At 36.1% G+C, this 16,331-nt stretch overlaps 1 long non-coding RNA gene across 3 annotated transcripts; it reads right to left on the minus strand.

Moving 5' to 3' along the window:
• Positions 1-970: 970 nt before the first annotated feature.
• On the minus strand, positions 971-5,570 carry LOC145950173 (uncharacterized). Of its 3 annotated transcripts, none has more exons than XR_014428279.1 (5): positions 5,486-5,570; positions 4,593-5,370; positions 2,956-3,018; positions 1,744-1,860; positions 971-1,102 (listed from the first exon to the last, which is right to left on the minus strand). It is a non-coding gene; the product is annotated as an uncharacterized LOC145950173 (long non-coding RNA). The 3 variants fall into 3 exon arrangements; XR_014428278.1 differs by having other exon boundaries at positions 1,003-1,039; XR_014428280.1 differs by having other exon boundaries at positions 1,029-1,095.
• Positions 5,571-16,331: the final 10,761 nt, after the last annotated feature.

Consider the following 16,331-nt stretch of genomic DNA (forward strand, 5'->3'; position numbering starts at 1 on the left):
CCTATAAAACAATTCTGGTCTTCCTATTTTTAATTAGGCAATTCTGGTTTCCCAATTTTGATCCAACCATCAAAATATCTAACAACTCAGATTCGCCACAGATTAAAACATAAAATAAAAAAAATAAAAATAAAAAACAACAATTTCTCTTCGATTATCAACACAACTACACAAGCACCAGCAACACAACTCAAAAACAAGATCCAATTAGAAAAAAAAATGTAACAAAAAACTGCTTAACAATAATAAAAAATGAAAACCAGCACCAAAATATCTAATAGCAACTCAGATTCAAAACAGTCAAACAATTCAAATCAAATAAAATAAAAAAAATAAAATCCACTTCATCAATCCACTTCAACAATCAACACAATTACACAAGCACCAGCAACAAAACTCGAAAACAAAATGCAATCAGAAAAAAAAAATGCAGCAGAAAATTGCATAACAATAATGAAAAAAAAGTGTGTATAATTGTATAAGTACCTGACGAGTTGTATATACGAGGAAACCGATGAAGAATAGTACTCTGGTTTAGAAGGTGAAACTGCGAGAATGAGATATTGACATTATGCACAAAACAAAACTGAACAATTGCAATCAAGTTCACAAAAGACACAAAACAAAAGTAAAAAAAAAAAAAACAAATTCTGGGGTGATGACAATGATAAGTGTCTAAATGGTGTGATACAAACATTAATTTAAGACACTTATCTAGCACAATTTTTTGGGATATAAGGATAAAACTTTAGCAAATACATATGGAATCAAAAAGGAGTTCTTAACTGAAAACATTGTTTGGAGTGATGATTTTCTTATAGAAATTCTCTTTATTATGCAGATTTTGAAGGATAGAACAAGGAGCTGTTGCTGGGAGCAAAAGGGCTCAGCCCTTTTAAAAGGGCTGAGCGGTTTTAGGGCCGCATGCTAGCAGGAAAGCGCTCAGCAGATTAAAAAGGGCTGAGCGGTTTCTTCTCTCTAATATCATGAACACCAGATTATTCCACATTGGCCTCCTTGAATAGCAAGCCTCCTATCACTAAAGTATATGTGCAAAAGAGGGATATGGACTGTGAGAAATCAACAACATTGATCCTGCACACTTAAAGTTATATGTACAAATGAAAATGGATAGTGATTTATATACAAATTCTGGTTTCTTCTAATTCTAATACTTTTATAGTGATCAATCTAAATATTACTTTCTCATGATCCTGAATATTGTAACCAACATTAATTTAGCTATTAAACATTGATTTTCCAACACCCAATTGTAACCAACATGTGTCAATTCGAGTCAAAAAGATTTGGGTCTCTTAAACATTTGTTATTAGGTTCAATTCTGGCAAAAATACCATATGGGAGGGCTCCTGTTTTATACTAAAGGTATATCAAGGACTAATTAAGGAGGTAGCAAGTGGAAATTACTATTCTTTCTAGCACCATATATAATACTAAGAAGAAACAACACACCCCTGTGCAACTAGAAAGTTAAAAATGACAATTCTGGAATCTGGAGGATTTATGTTTCTAGAAAAAATAAAATTATAAGTTCTCCCACCTTGGCAACATCCAAAGATGTACATTGATTGACCTATTTGTCACACTATTCTATATTAACAGCTGAAATCACCAAAAAATAATGTTTAACACTATACTACCATGATCTAAAAGAACTTAAGATCATTTCCGGTTAGATGCCTCAATCAAATTAACAAATTGGGAATGGAAATTTTCACATACCAAAAGTTGGTATTCTGTTTGAGAAATCCTGCGACCTCCTTTTATTGCAAAGTGAGCACAACTACAATACTTTCCTTTTCTTCAGTACAGATCAAGGTACAGATATCCTAAGTCACCCTGAAATGATTTTGAGTCTCAATGTGAGAAATGATTAATAAATAAAAAAGAAACATTATTGGTTCCAATCATCATTATCAGAATTACAGAGAAGCATTGATTGTGATTGCAGTTTTGATTCCAATCGTGAACCACCAGCTGAATCAGAGAGAAGCATTGATTGTGATTGCAGTTTTTATACGGTCTGTCATGTTGTGAAGATGTATGTATGACTACCAAATTATTTCATATCTCTTTTCTGAAGTTATTGGGCTGTGTTTTTGTGGTGTTGTCTCTTAAATTTCCTAATTCAGTTATCTAAATCCACATATAAGTAATGTCAACATAAATTTGCAAGAAGTGTATGAGCAACTTAATGAATCCCCTTTAAGATTGATGAACTGTTTCTGTGTTTTAGGAGTCTCAAGCGCCTTAGTCTACCTAGCATACTCCCACCTCAACTGGCTAAGCTACCTTTTCTCCAAGAAGTGTATGAGCAACTTAAATACGTTACTTATAGTTTCTTACTGAAAAAAAATTGTAATGAGTTTTCACAAATTGATTTGGTTTCTTTCCAGATATAAACATTTTAAATAGTTCAGTGACTCTTTGATTTTAGAATTTCCAAAAAAATTCCTTATGTGGACAGTGATTTTGCATACAATTGGTTCACTGGTTCTATTCCAAATGAATGGGCTTCAATGAAATTAGCTTCAATGTGAGTTTGAATCTTTTCCAACTACTGCAAGCATTTAATAAATTCTTATAATTATTTAAAAAATAAGTATAAATGATTTTTACATTACATACTTTTTACTTTTATTTCCTTAACTCATTTTAGGAGTACTTATTAGCATTTTGCTTTGTATATCATGGATTCTTCAAGAATTGGAGTAGTACAAATTAAGGGAATGATTGAGTTATAAAAATTGAAAGAGAACAAAATAACTAATAAGGACAAATGAACTGCTTCAAAATAGTTCCAAAAAACAGTATCAGACAAGATAAACATCAAAATTCAATTTGATTCTGTTCATACAAGATAAAACTGTCCTACCACAAGTAATTATAGTGTAATTGAATTTCCTGAACATAAAAGTATCTTGACAAACTTACCTTGCATTTTTGCTTGTTCAGCATATAAGTTCCACCGTACACACCACTCAAACGTGCAAATGCCTTAAGGAAATCAAAGAATAAGTTAGTTCCTGAGGGTGATGATTCCATACTTTTAGCTTAATGGCTTTGAACTAGAAAATTAAGTATAAATTAATAGTCTGGTTTTTTATTGGCTATGAAATTACAATTTTAATTAAGTATTAAGTATTAGCCTTGCCTTGCAGCCTTTTCAAAAGGTTCTGCAACTGTTTCATGGCCTCAATCTTATTTTACTGGTTAATGGCCTAATCAACATCATTTTGATTCTTTTTTTTATGGTGCAGTACATCAAAGAAAAGGGAAACCCCCCATAAAAACTAGATTCTATAAAGTTACACCCCAGTGATGATTTTGATCTTGATTCCTTTACAAGTCACATCGTAAAATTCATAAAATATTAATGAGTCAATTTCAGCAAACTACTCTCAGATACTTTTAGAGTAGAATTCTTTTTTATAAACTAAAATTAATTTATACACATATTCTAATTTGTAGAAACTTATTTTTATTAATTTTTTCATAATCTTATTTCTAATTCATACATAAATTAGTTTTAATTTTTTTTAAAATTGTTTTAAATTTGTTAGGTTGTCATTTACACTTTATTATTTTTAAATTTACACTGTTATGTCTTTTATTATACCATTTTTTTTCTTCCTACATTAAGTAAGGTATATTGTCCTATCTATTCACAACTTAAAACATTGGCCAGATAGACCTATTTAAGGAATTGACATTCTCTCCACAGTTTATTTATTTATTTATTTGTGTGACTCCTATTGTAAATTATTTGTGCACAGTGCTATTAAGTATTTACATTTTTCTTACTAAACGTTATAAACATAAATGTTAATCGTGTAACTTAGGAATTAGTTTACATGATGGAACACTTACTTTATAATTGTTTTATATGGAACACTGTATAACACTTACTTTGGTCGGTCATATACTTCAGATTCACAATAGTTAACTATTCATAAATTTATCTGCCTTATTTCATTTGATGAAACACTTTGCAAATTTATTTTTCAGTCTCGAGATTTACTAAAGCAGGTTCACGTAATCAACTGAAATCTACACTCAAAAAATTAAGTAGTTTAATTTTCTGTCTAAGCAATCACAATTTGGATTCTAAAAAGGACTCCAACCAAAACTACATGCCTGGGTCGGTTCAAAACTATATACGGAATAAATAATACAAAAACACAATAACAAAAATCCAACAACTTAGGTACTCACCAATTCCAGTTTCTGAATTATCAAGATTCCCCTGCTTTTGATCTAGAGACAAGCCAGATCCTACTTTTTCCTGAAACAGTTTTTAATAAGCAAACTGAAGTCAAGGCAATACAAAATTGCATCCTCTTAACATCACATCAGATACCAAACGTAGCATGATTACCTTTATAGGATTCAAAGACACTGATGCTTTAGCATTGTCTGACTCACTATCTGAATCTGCATTCCACAATTGGAAGAAATTCAGAAAAGAATACTATATATCTACTGAATAATAAGAGCAACAAACCAACAACGAATGAATTATCAAGCAAATTTGTGAATACAATATTAAAGTAATTGAATCCTGCATTTACCTTTGGGTTCTTTGAAGCGATTCAAATCTTGTTTTCAGCTTCAACTATTCACGGTAGCTGCTCTGCTACAAATTAAAAATAAAAAGAATTGCAAGATGAAACAATTAATAGTAAAGAAAACTAATACATATTGTGATGTAATTATTTATAGTTTTCTATATGAACATTGAGACAGCAGAAAAATAAGAAGCTCTATAAGCTAAAACTAGTTTATGCATACATTAAAAATAAGACTTTGCAGAAGCTAATAAGAAAAACCTTCTACAAATTAGTATATGCATAAAGGAATCAAGGAACAGGAACAAGAACAACCTCTATCCGACCATTGCAGCAGCTACATGCAGAGGAGAGAGCCCGTGATGACCAGTGGTGTGTTCCAAGACAGTTAGGGAGATTAGGAACTGAAATGTAAAACATAAAATTAATTAACATCTTAGAAGGCAGAAATGGACATTGAGATGCATAAAATAAGAAAGGGGGAAGTCGTAATTTAGTGAATGGGAAATCAATAGTATTTGCTTTGTCTATTTTTTTTTTTTTATAATATTGACCAAAAGCGGACAAGATAGCTCGCACTGCACCATATATATTTCAATTTGAAGGAAATCAATAGGGCTTGCAGAGGGAATAGCTTCATAGATTGTAGGGTTGTCATCATCACGGGTATATTCACAATCTGTTAATCAAAAGTAATAGACCTGGGAGAATTATGTCGTCTCTGACTCTGAATGCTTTGGCCAAGCTTTGATCTTAGACTCCCAAGTGCCTTCTCAGCAGCCTAAAGAAAGAATGCATCTTAGTGCTCCAACACAATATGTGAAGAAGTTAATCAAATTAATGGAAGAAGACATGTATTCATTAATAATATTTCATAATTAAAGAAAACAACAGACCTGCGTTCTAGCCTCATCCCATGTTAATCCAATACCTTTACCAAAGATCTTGCCATCTATTTCGACCTAAGATATAGAAAACAAAATTATTTTAGATACTTCCAGAGCCAGAATTAAATAGTAAAGTCAAAATGCAAGGATAAACAAGGCGACAGAAATATATTATGGCAAAGAAAGCTTCCTAGTCATAGCTTACAAAAGATATTTGTGAAACATTGCACACGACTCCACCTGGAACATCAAACTTACCGAAAAGAAGTGCCGCCAAGATGCAGAGTGCTTCAAGAAGGTGGTGCTTCAAGGAGGTACTTCGAGGAGGTGCTTCGAGGAGGTGCTTCGAGGAGGTGGAATGAATGAGAGAGTTAGGGATTAGGGATTAGGGACTTCAAGTGAAACGCGGGACTTAAAATGAAACGCGGGACTTTCGTTTTCCAATTTGTATGTTTATAATGTCATTATTTTTTTTAAATAATATAAATATAAATATAAATTACTAATAGTCATATTAGTTTTTATTTGCTATAAATTTTCATTCTTTAATTTGTTTCTTAAGTTTAATTTTATAATTTTTATTTTAAAAAGTATTAATTAAGTTTTTATTTATTAAAATTTATTGAATTTGATTTATTTTAAAATTAAATTTACTCTTATTTTTTAAAAATAATTGAAGTTAAAAGGAAAAGAAATTTGATTAAATTAATATATTTTAAAAAATTAAAGACTCAATTGAGTATTTTCAAAATAAATTTAATATTTAAATAAGAAAATTAATTATTGAATCTTTTAAAAATAAGAGAACCAAATTTAACTTAAAAAATATTAAATAAATTATATAAATTGTTATATAATATAAGAAATATTTATAATTAATATAAATAGGAATATAAATTATTAATTGTTATATTAGTTTTTATTTGTTAAAAAAATTCAATCTTTAATTTGTTTCTTACGTTTAATAAAGTAAAACTGAATTCATCTTTTCTTTATGTTTTCCATTAAATATGGTACACAAAAGTTAAAGCTATTCATTATTCTAAATTATATTTTAATTAAAAATAATTTTTTAGTAAATAAAAAGTATTATAATAAATAATTAAACTAAAAAAAATAAATTTTATAATGATTATTTTTTTTAATGATGTTAAATTAAATATTTTAATTATTTTATAAAAACAATGTTTTACCTACGGAATTTTTTCCGTAGATAATTTCCAGTTATCTACGGAAATTTCCGTAGATAACTGGAAATTATCTACGGAAAAAATTCCGTAGATAATATTCCGTAGAAAATTAAATATTATCTACGGAAAATATTCCGTAGATAATATTCCGTAGATAATTAAATGTTATCTACGGAAAAATTTCCGTAGATAATATTCCGTAGATAATAACAATTTTTCTTGTAGTGCATGTATTTTAAATAAGCATACGATTCTTCCCAATCTCCAAAAATTTTAACAATTGCTTTTTGTTTAGCCATCCAAGCCTTTCTATAAGATATTTTAAACCTGGTTTGAGATGTTATTCTCTCTTGGATAAGGCTAATCTTGATTACTGAATCTTGGTTAACCATTCCTACATATTAAATATTAGTAATGAGTAAGATAAATTATTATTAATATAAACTATAAACTTTGGAGAACTTACCTTGTATAAATGATGCAATTAACTCAGAATCTAACTTATCATGATCTTGTGACAAAGACATGTTCAAACACGTATGACGTCTACCCCACTGAGTCACTTTCCACTTATCATATTTCTTTGACTCAATGGCTCTCATGTACCATCCACATCCATCATGTGCATTTGGATATCTAACAATCCACTTGGTCTTTTTCGACTCAATCACATAAAAACTTTGATGCATTCTCATTGCATTTTACTTTACTGTATTTTTAACCGCATCTTTATTCTCAAACTCCAACCCCACATATAAATCTTGGCCAATTGACCAACTATTACGCAGATCCATCCCTGAGATATCTTCTTCATCTAGATGATTTTAATTGATGTTAGTATAGTGGGGTAAATTACCCCAAAATTGACTTCCACCTATTTTAATAATAATAAATCTAATAATTTCAATTAAATCAATTTCAACAACATTTTTTAAAAAAATAACAAATTATTGACAAATAACAAATTATTGACAAATTTAATTTTCAGATGTTACCTTTAGTAGATGGATAAATTGAAATTGGTTCAACCATTTGACTATTAACAATAACATCCGACTCCACTTCATTATCAGATGCTTCACAATCATCAATTTCATCTTCATTGGATTCATCAATGCTTTTATATGATAATGAAACATGATAGTCTTCATCTGCTTCGTCATCTTCATCTTCATCTCTTGTCATCAATGGTGATCGTTCAATTGACAAATTTTCTAATGAAAATGTAGAAGATTCTTTCATACCTATTTCACCGTATAATTCCATTATTGGCATCACATTCTGGCTCTGAAATGCTTATATCATGCATTGTACATCATCATCGTCACTCAATTCTAATGAAGAATATATGTTCTCATCATGGTGTGAAACTACAAATCTGTAACTTACAAATAATATCACTTGATTTGACTTAAGACCAAATTTGTTGTGAATCCTTCTCTTTAATATATCCAAAGTTATACCTCGTTTAATATACATTCCTTTTCTTGGTCCATCAAATGTTACACTTTGAGAACTTTCATACATCATTCTAGTGTAAATATAAACTATAATTTGATCCATAATATCTGCAAAAAAAATTAATAATTAGTACAAATAACTATAATTTTTATTTCAACTACAACAAAATTTCACTCACAAATTTTAATAAGAGCTCCACCTATTATACTTATCGATGTGATTTCAAATGTGAACAAAACACAACTGCCACGGGGTGTATATATACTGCAAATGTCGTTATGGGTCATGCACTCACTGTGTCGGTATGGCCCATAGCGATATCATTTTTTTTATTTTTATAATAAAATTTTATACTTATTTTTGTGTGTTTTTTTTTAATTAAATCAAATAAATCTGGAAAACATGAAAATATATTAAATATCAAACGCAGAAAAATAAAACTATAAAATAAATATTAAAAATAATTTATACAATAATTATGCAAAATATAAATTAAATTAAATTAAATTAAAACACATGTCACTATGGCCCATAGCGACACAAAGTTGTTATGGCCCATAGCGACATCCCTTTTTATTTTTTTTTTAAATATTTTCTTTTTATTTTAAATAACAGTTTTTATATTTCATTTTTCATATTTAATTTATCAATTCTTTTTTAATTATTTCTTTTATACTTCTTTTTTTATTAAGTTTTTTTATTATTATTTTCTTTCACTTAATTAAAAATATAATTAATATAATATTTGTTAATAATAAAATATTATATTTTTGAAATGGGGATGGAGTCCATAGCGACTTTAGAGAAGTCGCTACAGCCTGTAGCGACTTTTACCGGCTAAATTTTAGCCGTCTTTAATTACCCAAAAAAAATCATGTGGGCCATAGCGACACCGTTGTAAAATGCTCCAAAGGTGTAAATAGTTTCAAAACAACCCCATTTACGTAAATAGTTTTTAAAAGTGCTCCAAATTGGTCAATTAGCCCATATTTTCAAGTCTTCCTAAAGAAGCATCTGTACCATTGTAATCCTCCCAACATAATTATAACCATGTATAACTTTTGGTTAGACATAGAGAATCGAGTTGAAGCACAACTAAACAATGGAATATTCAAATTGATTTTGTAGTTGATATAGCCAAGACCAATAGGTAAAAAGTATGATCTTAAGATTGTTTCTGCCAAATTGAGTTCCCCTAAAAACACAATCATTTGTAGCTCTCCAAACGCACCATGTTGTTGCACTTCAAATCACTCTCCAATTTTCAACTCTTATTTTTAGGTTTAGAGAAGCAAAATCTATAGAAAAAAAAGTGTTGGTTTCGAAACTATGGGATGACCGAGGGGCAATTTAACCAAAAGATCCATTGCTTCCATACTTCATCTACAGGTACAAAAAATGTGTGCTGCTAATTTGATTGCAAATTTACAAAACGGACAATTAGTGTATTTTTGTACCAACAATATATTCCCTTTATTTCACAAATTATCAAATGTTGGAAGACCGTTATGAAACATATGCCATATGAAAATTAAGGCTTTTAAAGAAGCCTTGCTATCCCAAACTTGAGCAAATTTATGATCAATCTGTCGACAAATCTCTCGATCTGAATGGCTTTGTATGTTGATTTCGCTTATAAGAAGACTCTAGATGGTCCAAGTCGCCAAAGTTACGAGTCTCAATCTCCTCTATGTAGACTTACACTTGTCAGAAGTTGTTGTGAAGATTCTGGTCGGCCTTCCTCCAATGAGAATCATTTCCTTCACCAAGATCCACGTACCATCAATTCACTTCCCCATTTGTTCAATTGTGTGGTGTTTATGTTCAAAGTTAAAAAAATAAAATAAAACCTAGGGTAAGATAACATTAAACTTTTATCTCTAATCCACCTATCTTGCTAAAACATGGTTTACCTTCTCTTAGTTTCCAGTTAATCAAATTATCGAACCATATGTCCTCATTATTTCCATCACACACCATCAAGAGATCTCACCACCAAATTAATTCTTTAGAACTTGTTGTTCCTAAGCATATGTTATGTTGTCCTCCGTATTTTGATTTTAAGACTTTTCCCTATAGGTTGTCTGATTGGTGGAAAATGAGTGCCACCTCCATGAGGACTACATTAAGATCATACAAGTTTTTTACACCCAATCCTCCACATGCTCTAGGTATAGTAATCCAATTCCAACTCATCTAGGAAATTTGCTCTTCCTCTTCTTTGCAGCCTAACAAGAACCTTCTTTGAATGGTCTCGATCTGTCTAGATACCACCTTTGGCATTTTGAGAAAAAAGATTGGTAGAAAAGAGGTGGAGATAATGAGATGATGTTGATTAGGCATACCCTTCCAACCATAGAAAAAGTTTTGTGTTTCTATAAAGATAGTTTTTATCATCTTATTTAGAATTAGGTTCCACGTCACCAACTTCGTTGGATTTGCTCCTAGGATTCCTAAAAGCGTAAATGGCAGAGAAACTAATTTACGGTTCAGGAGAAGAGCATAACTTTCTAAAGAATTTCTTTCAACACCCACCGCCCCAAAAATATGCTCTTGCCAAAATTAATTCACTACAAGAAAAATCAGTATTATCTACGGAAGAAATCCGTAGATAATGCTAAAAATCCGTAGGTAACTGTTAATTACCTACGAAAAAAAATTCGTAGGTAATAAGGTCGTAGATAACGTTACCTACGAAAAATTTTCCGTAGGTAACGTTACCTACGGATTTTATCTACGGATGACTTACATACGAAAATTTTCGTAGGTGAGTTACCTATGGAAATTTCTGTAGGTAAGTTACCTACGAAAATTTCCGTAGGTAACTTACCTACGGAAATTTCCGTAGGTAACTTACCTAGGCAAATTTCGTGAGTAAGTTACCTCAGGAAATTTCTGTAGGTAACTATTTTCAACAGATTTATAGCATAGATTGATGCAGTGGTAAGGTGAAAATGAGGGAGGAATCAGGAAGAGAGAGGATGAGGGAAGCAGAGAGAATAAGAGAGAGAGAGTGCTGAGTAATATTCTTCTTATCTTTCATTGCTCAATCATTACAACTATATAGAATGGAATATTGCAATAACAGAAAATGGGTAAAGGGCCCACATGGCACACAAATAACCTCACGCATATAAGTGAGGGAAATTCTCAAAACTGTCTAATCAAGTAACTTGGCAGGTTTCCTAACCACTCTGCCACTAATACGTGAGGTTCCCCCAATGACTTGCTCTTTGGTACTTCTTGCCTCAGCTTTGCCCGCATCAATTCCCTGCTCTTCAAAAACCACCTTGTCCTCAAGGTGAAAGTCAGGAAAATCCTTGGTGAACTCGTGCAGTGGTTCCCACGTTGCGTCCCCTGGACCCTGGTGCTGCCAACGGATCAGGAGTTGGGGAACAGCAGTGCCATTGTGTAAGACGCGACGAGTGTCTAGGACTTCAGCAGGGAGTAACAGAGGACAGGACCCCAAGAAATCAGCCGGAAGTGGATTGGATGCGGGTTTAGGATCCCCCAAGCAACGTTTCAGCAGAGAAACATGAAAAACGTTGTGGATTTTGGCCTCCGGTGGTAGATTCAATCTATACGCCACAGGTCCAATACGGTCAAGGATTTGGAAGGGACCGTAAAAACGTTTGGATAACTTGTGGGACTGACGATGAGCAAGTGTCGATTGCCGATAGGGCTGCAGCTTAAGAAAGACCCAATCGTTGACAGCAAATGCTTGGTCAGTGCGGTGAGCATCAGCTTGATTCTTCATTCGCAGCTGAGCGCGATCCAGATTGGACTTGAGCTGTTTAAGAATGAGAGTGCGGGTGGTCAGTAAGTCATCAATCGAAGCAACTGCTGTGGAACCCTGTAGATAATCTCGCAAGGATGGGGGTGGTCGGCCAAACACCGCCTCGAAGGGAGTCATCTTAATAGAGGAATGCCACGATGTATTATAATGCCACTCAGCCCAAGGTAAGAACTGCAGCCATAAACGAGGTTGGTCTGCTACAAAACTCCGCAGATATGTTTCAAGGCATCGATTAAGCACCTCGGTTTGGCCGTCGGTTTGGGGGTGGTAAGCACTGCTGTGAGCGAGTTTGGTACCCTGTAGCTTGAAGAGAGTCTGCCAGAAGGTACTCATGAAAACAGGGTCACGATCGGAGATGATTGTGGAAGGAAACCCATGGAGGCGGATAATGTCACGCACAAAAACCTCAGCAACACTTGGCGCAGTGAAGGAAGTGGGTAATGCCGAAAAATGAGCATGCTTAGATAACCGATCAACCACCACTAAGATTGTCGTTTTTCCGGACGAAGGGGGAAGATGGGTTATGAAGTCCATAGAGATAGAGTCCCATATATTGCCCGGAATCGGGAGTGGCTGCAACAGTCCTTGGGGAGATGTATTAAATGGTTTGATTGCTTGACAAACTGAACACGCATTGACATAAGCCTGAACATCCTTGCGCATATTGGGCCAGTAGAAGATGGAGGAGAGTCGGGCAAGGGTGCGTTGAGCACCAGCATGGCCACCAGTAGGTGAATCGTGAAACTCCGACAAAAGTAATGGATGGAATGAAGAGTCTTTCGGAACCAGTATGCGACCCTTATGTAGAATGAGGCCTTCTGATACGGATAACGAAGGGTGTGCCGCTGGGTTTGCAGAAACATCAGTTAACAAAGCTGCCGATTGAGGATTTGAGGCATAGAAATGCTTGAGGGCATCCAGAATTGCCGCAGTGGGCTTGGTGGTCTGTATATGAGCAAACGAAGGGCTGGGGATGCGTGAGAGAGCATCAGCAGGAGTGTTCTGCGAACCCGGTTTGTAAGAGATGGTGAAATCATAACCAAGCAACTTAGCCAGCCAACGTTGCTGTGCCGGTGTTTGCACGGTTTGACTGATCATTGTGCGAAGGCTTTGGTGATCTGTCTGGATTTCAAAACGACGGCCCAACAGATACTGTCTCCACTTATGAATTGCCTCCGTAATGGCATACATCTCACGATCGTAGGCTGAAGCTAATTGCAACTTGGGACTGAGGCCTTTGCTGAAATAAGCAATGGGGTGCCCTTTTTGAAGAAGGACAGCACCTACCCCACTACCAGATGCGTCTGTTTGCAGGACAAACGGGGAGTCGAAGTCAGGCAATTTAAGTACCGGGGTGTTCATTAAGGCCGATTTAAGTGAGTGGAAAGCTTGGTCAGCCTCTGGTCCCCACAGAAAAGCATCCTTGCGCAACAGATGAGTCAATGGGGCTGCTATGGAGGCAAAGTTGGCAACAAAGCGTCTATAGTACCCGGCAAGGCCCAAGAATCCGCGGAGCTGCTTGATTGAGCGTGGCACAGGCCAATCACGGATAGCAGAGATTTTGCCAGGATCAACAGATACACCCATGGAGGAGACAATGTGGCCCAAGTAAGTTAATGTGTGGTTGGCAAATTCACACTTGGATAATTTGACATGTAGCGAATTGTCCTGCAAAAGCTGTAATACATGCTGCAAGTGGCCTAGGTGAGTAGTGAAATCAGTGCTGTATATGAGAATATCGTCAAAGAACACAAGGACGTAACGACGTAAAATATGTTTGAAAATTGCATTCATAAGTGCTTGAAAAGTAGAGGGGGCATTAGACAAACCAAACGGCATCACCAAGAACTCATAATGGCCTTCGTGAGTACGAAAGGCTGTTTTGGCCACATCATTTGGATGAACCCGCACTTGATGATATGCGGATCGAATGTCAAGCTTGGAGAAAATAGTGGCACCATGAAGTTCATCCAATAGCTCATCGACGGTCGGAATCGGGAATCGATCTTTGACCGTGACCGTGTTCAATGCACGGTAGTCTACGCAAAAGCGCCAAGTACCGTCCTTCTTTTTGATGAGGAGGGCAGGAGAGGAAAAAGGGCTTTGGCTATGGCGGATGACACCAGCAGCAAGCATCTCGGCAATGAGTTTCTCTATCTCTGATTTTTGGAAATGTGGGTATCGATAAGGGCGCACATTGACTGGTGCAGTGCCGGGGAGGAGGGGGATTTGGTGGTCGATTGGGCGTGGAGGGGGAAGGGAGGTGGGAGCTGTAAACAGGGAAGGGAATTGGTTGAGTAGGGTGGTTATCTCGGGGGGATGGGAATGGGGCGAAGGAGGAGGGGTGGTGTTGGTGATTTGAAGGTGGAAGTAGGAGGCAATGCTGTTGGTGTCTACGCAGCGTTTTAGTTGGCTGCAAGTGATGGCTGACAGGGAAGGATGTGTTTGGCCCTCAAGTCTAATGGAAGACCCCTTGTAGTGAAATTCCATGTAAAGGGATTTGTAATCAAAAAGGACTGGGCCCAAATCTGCCAACCATTGTACCCCAAGAACGATATCAGCTCCATAGATAGGTAGGATTAGTAGATCCACCCTAAAGGTTTCAGGGCCCATTAATATGGGGACATTGGAGCAATGGCCCACACACCCTAGAGAATCTCCATTACCTACTGTCACTTGCAGGTGAGGTGATGGACATGCAACCAGGCCCAAGTGAGATACCAATCGGGTTTGAATGAAGTTATGGGTCGACCCCCCATCAATTAGGATAGTAACCGGGTGACCATTGACCCGACCCGAAATTTTCAAAGTCGAAGGAATAGACTGCCCCGTCAAAGCGTGGAAGGAAATTGTGGGTGTGGGTTCCGATTCCGGTGAGTCCGGGTCAGGTGGTTCCTCCGGTGTGCACGGCTCAGACAGCACCGGTGACAATGGATCCTCCGAATCAGCTAGAAGACAGAGGAATTGAGCAGGTTTGCAACGGTGGCCTGCGACGAACTTCTCGTCGCAATTGAAGCAGAGATTCTTGGAGCGACGTTCAGCCATCTCCTCCGGTGTTAATCGCTTGATCGGGAGCGATGGTGGCCGTGAGATCTGCGATGCAGCAATGGAAGTCGCAGGGCGGTGCAGAGGAGGAGGGCGTGAGAAATGAGGGCGCGACAGGGACACGCGTGTGGCGGCGAGCTTATCCTCAACCAACTTCGCCATACCAACAGCATCAGAGAGAGATTGAGGCTTGAGGAGAAGTAACTCACGCTTGATTTCTTCTTTTAGGCCGGAGATGAAGCAGTTCAAGAGGTTATCGTTGGACAGTCCCGGTGTGCGGTTGGAAATGCTCTCGAACTCCGTCATGAAAGCCGTGACGGTGGTGGTTTGTCGAAGCTTGTAGAGATGGGCTTCATAGTTCTGGAATGAGGATGGGCCAAATCTGCTTGTGATGTCGGAGGAAAAGGACTCCCAAGTGGTTAAGAGATCCTTTGAGTGCATCCAGGCAAACCACTGCAAGGCAACTCCGGTCATGTAGAAGGAAGCAATCTGGAGCCGTTGCTCCTCGGGTGTTTGATGGTACTCGAAGAAGCGCTCAATTTGGAAGAGCCATTCAAGAACACCGTCGCCGGAGAAGAGGGGAATTTCGAGCTTGGGTAGGCGGAGGTTACGGTCGGTGGGGAAGCCAGTGGATGTTGGTAGGGGAAGGAGTGGTTTGTGTTTTTCCAGACGATTGCATTTCAACAGCAAATCCTGGAGTATGGTTTGTTGGGTCTGGGCATTTTTTTGGATGGTTTGGCAAGTGTCAGAGAGTTGGTTAATGGCGGTGGTGTGAGAGAGAAGATGATCGGAAAGGGTGGAAATCTGGGCAGAGGTGGAGGAGTGTTGTTCAGTGAGTTTGGTGAGAGCTTCTTCAATGGTTTTGGAGCGGGTATGCATGTTGTCAGTCATGGAGTAAGCCTAATGAAAGCACCAATGATGCAGTGGTAAGGTGAAAATGAGGGAGGAATCAGGAAGAGAGAGGATGAGGGAAGCAGAGAGAATAAGAGAGAGAGAGTGCTGAGTAATATTCTTCTTATCTTTCATTGCTCAATCATTACAACTATATAGAATGGAATATTGCAATAACAGAAAATGGGTAAAGGGCCCACATGGCACACAAATAACCTCACGCATATAAGTGAGGGAAATTCTCAAAACTGTCTAATCAAGTAACTTGGCAGGTTTCCTAACCACTCTGCCACTAATACGTGAGGTTCCCCCAATGACTTGCTCTTTGGTACTTCTTGCCTCAGCTTTGCCCGCATCATAGATTGTTTGTTCCATAGCAGTCATTGTTCCTGCTCAAAAATATAAATAAAATCACTTTTCATATTTCTTAAAATATCCTATAACCTTATATATATCCTTCAATTAAGCAAAT

Source organism: Cajanus cajan, chromosome 7 (genome assembly GCF_000230855.2).
Source record: "Cajanus cajan strain Asha chromosome 7, NIPB_CcT2T_4, whole genome shotgun sequence".
In the NCBI taxonomy this organism is placed as follows: Eukaryota; Viridiplantae; Streptophyta; class Magnoliopsida; order Fabales; family Fabaceae; genus Cajanus; species Cajanus cajan.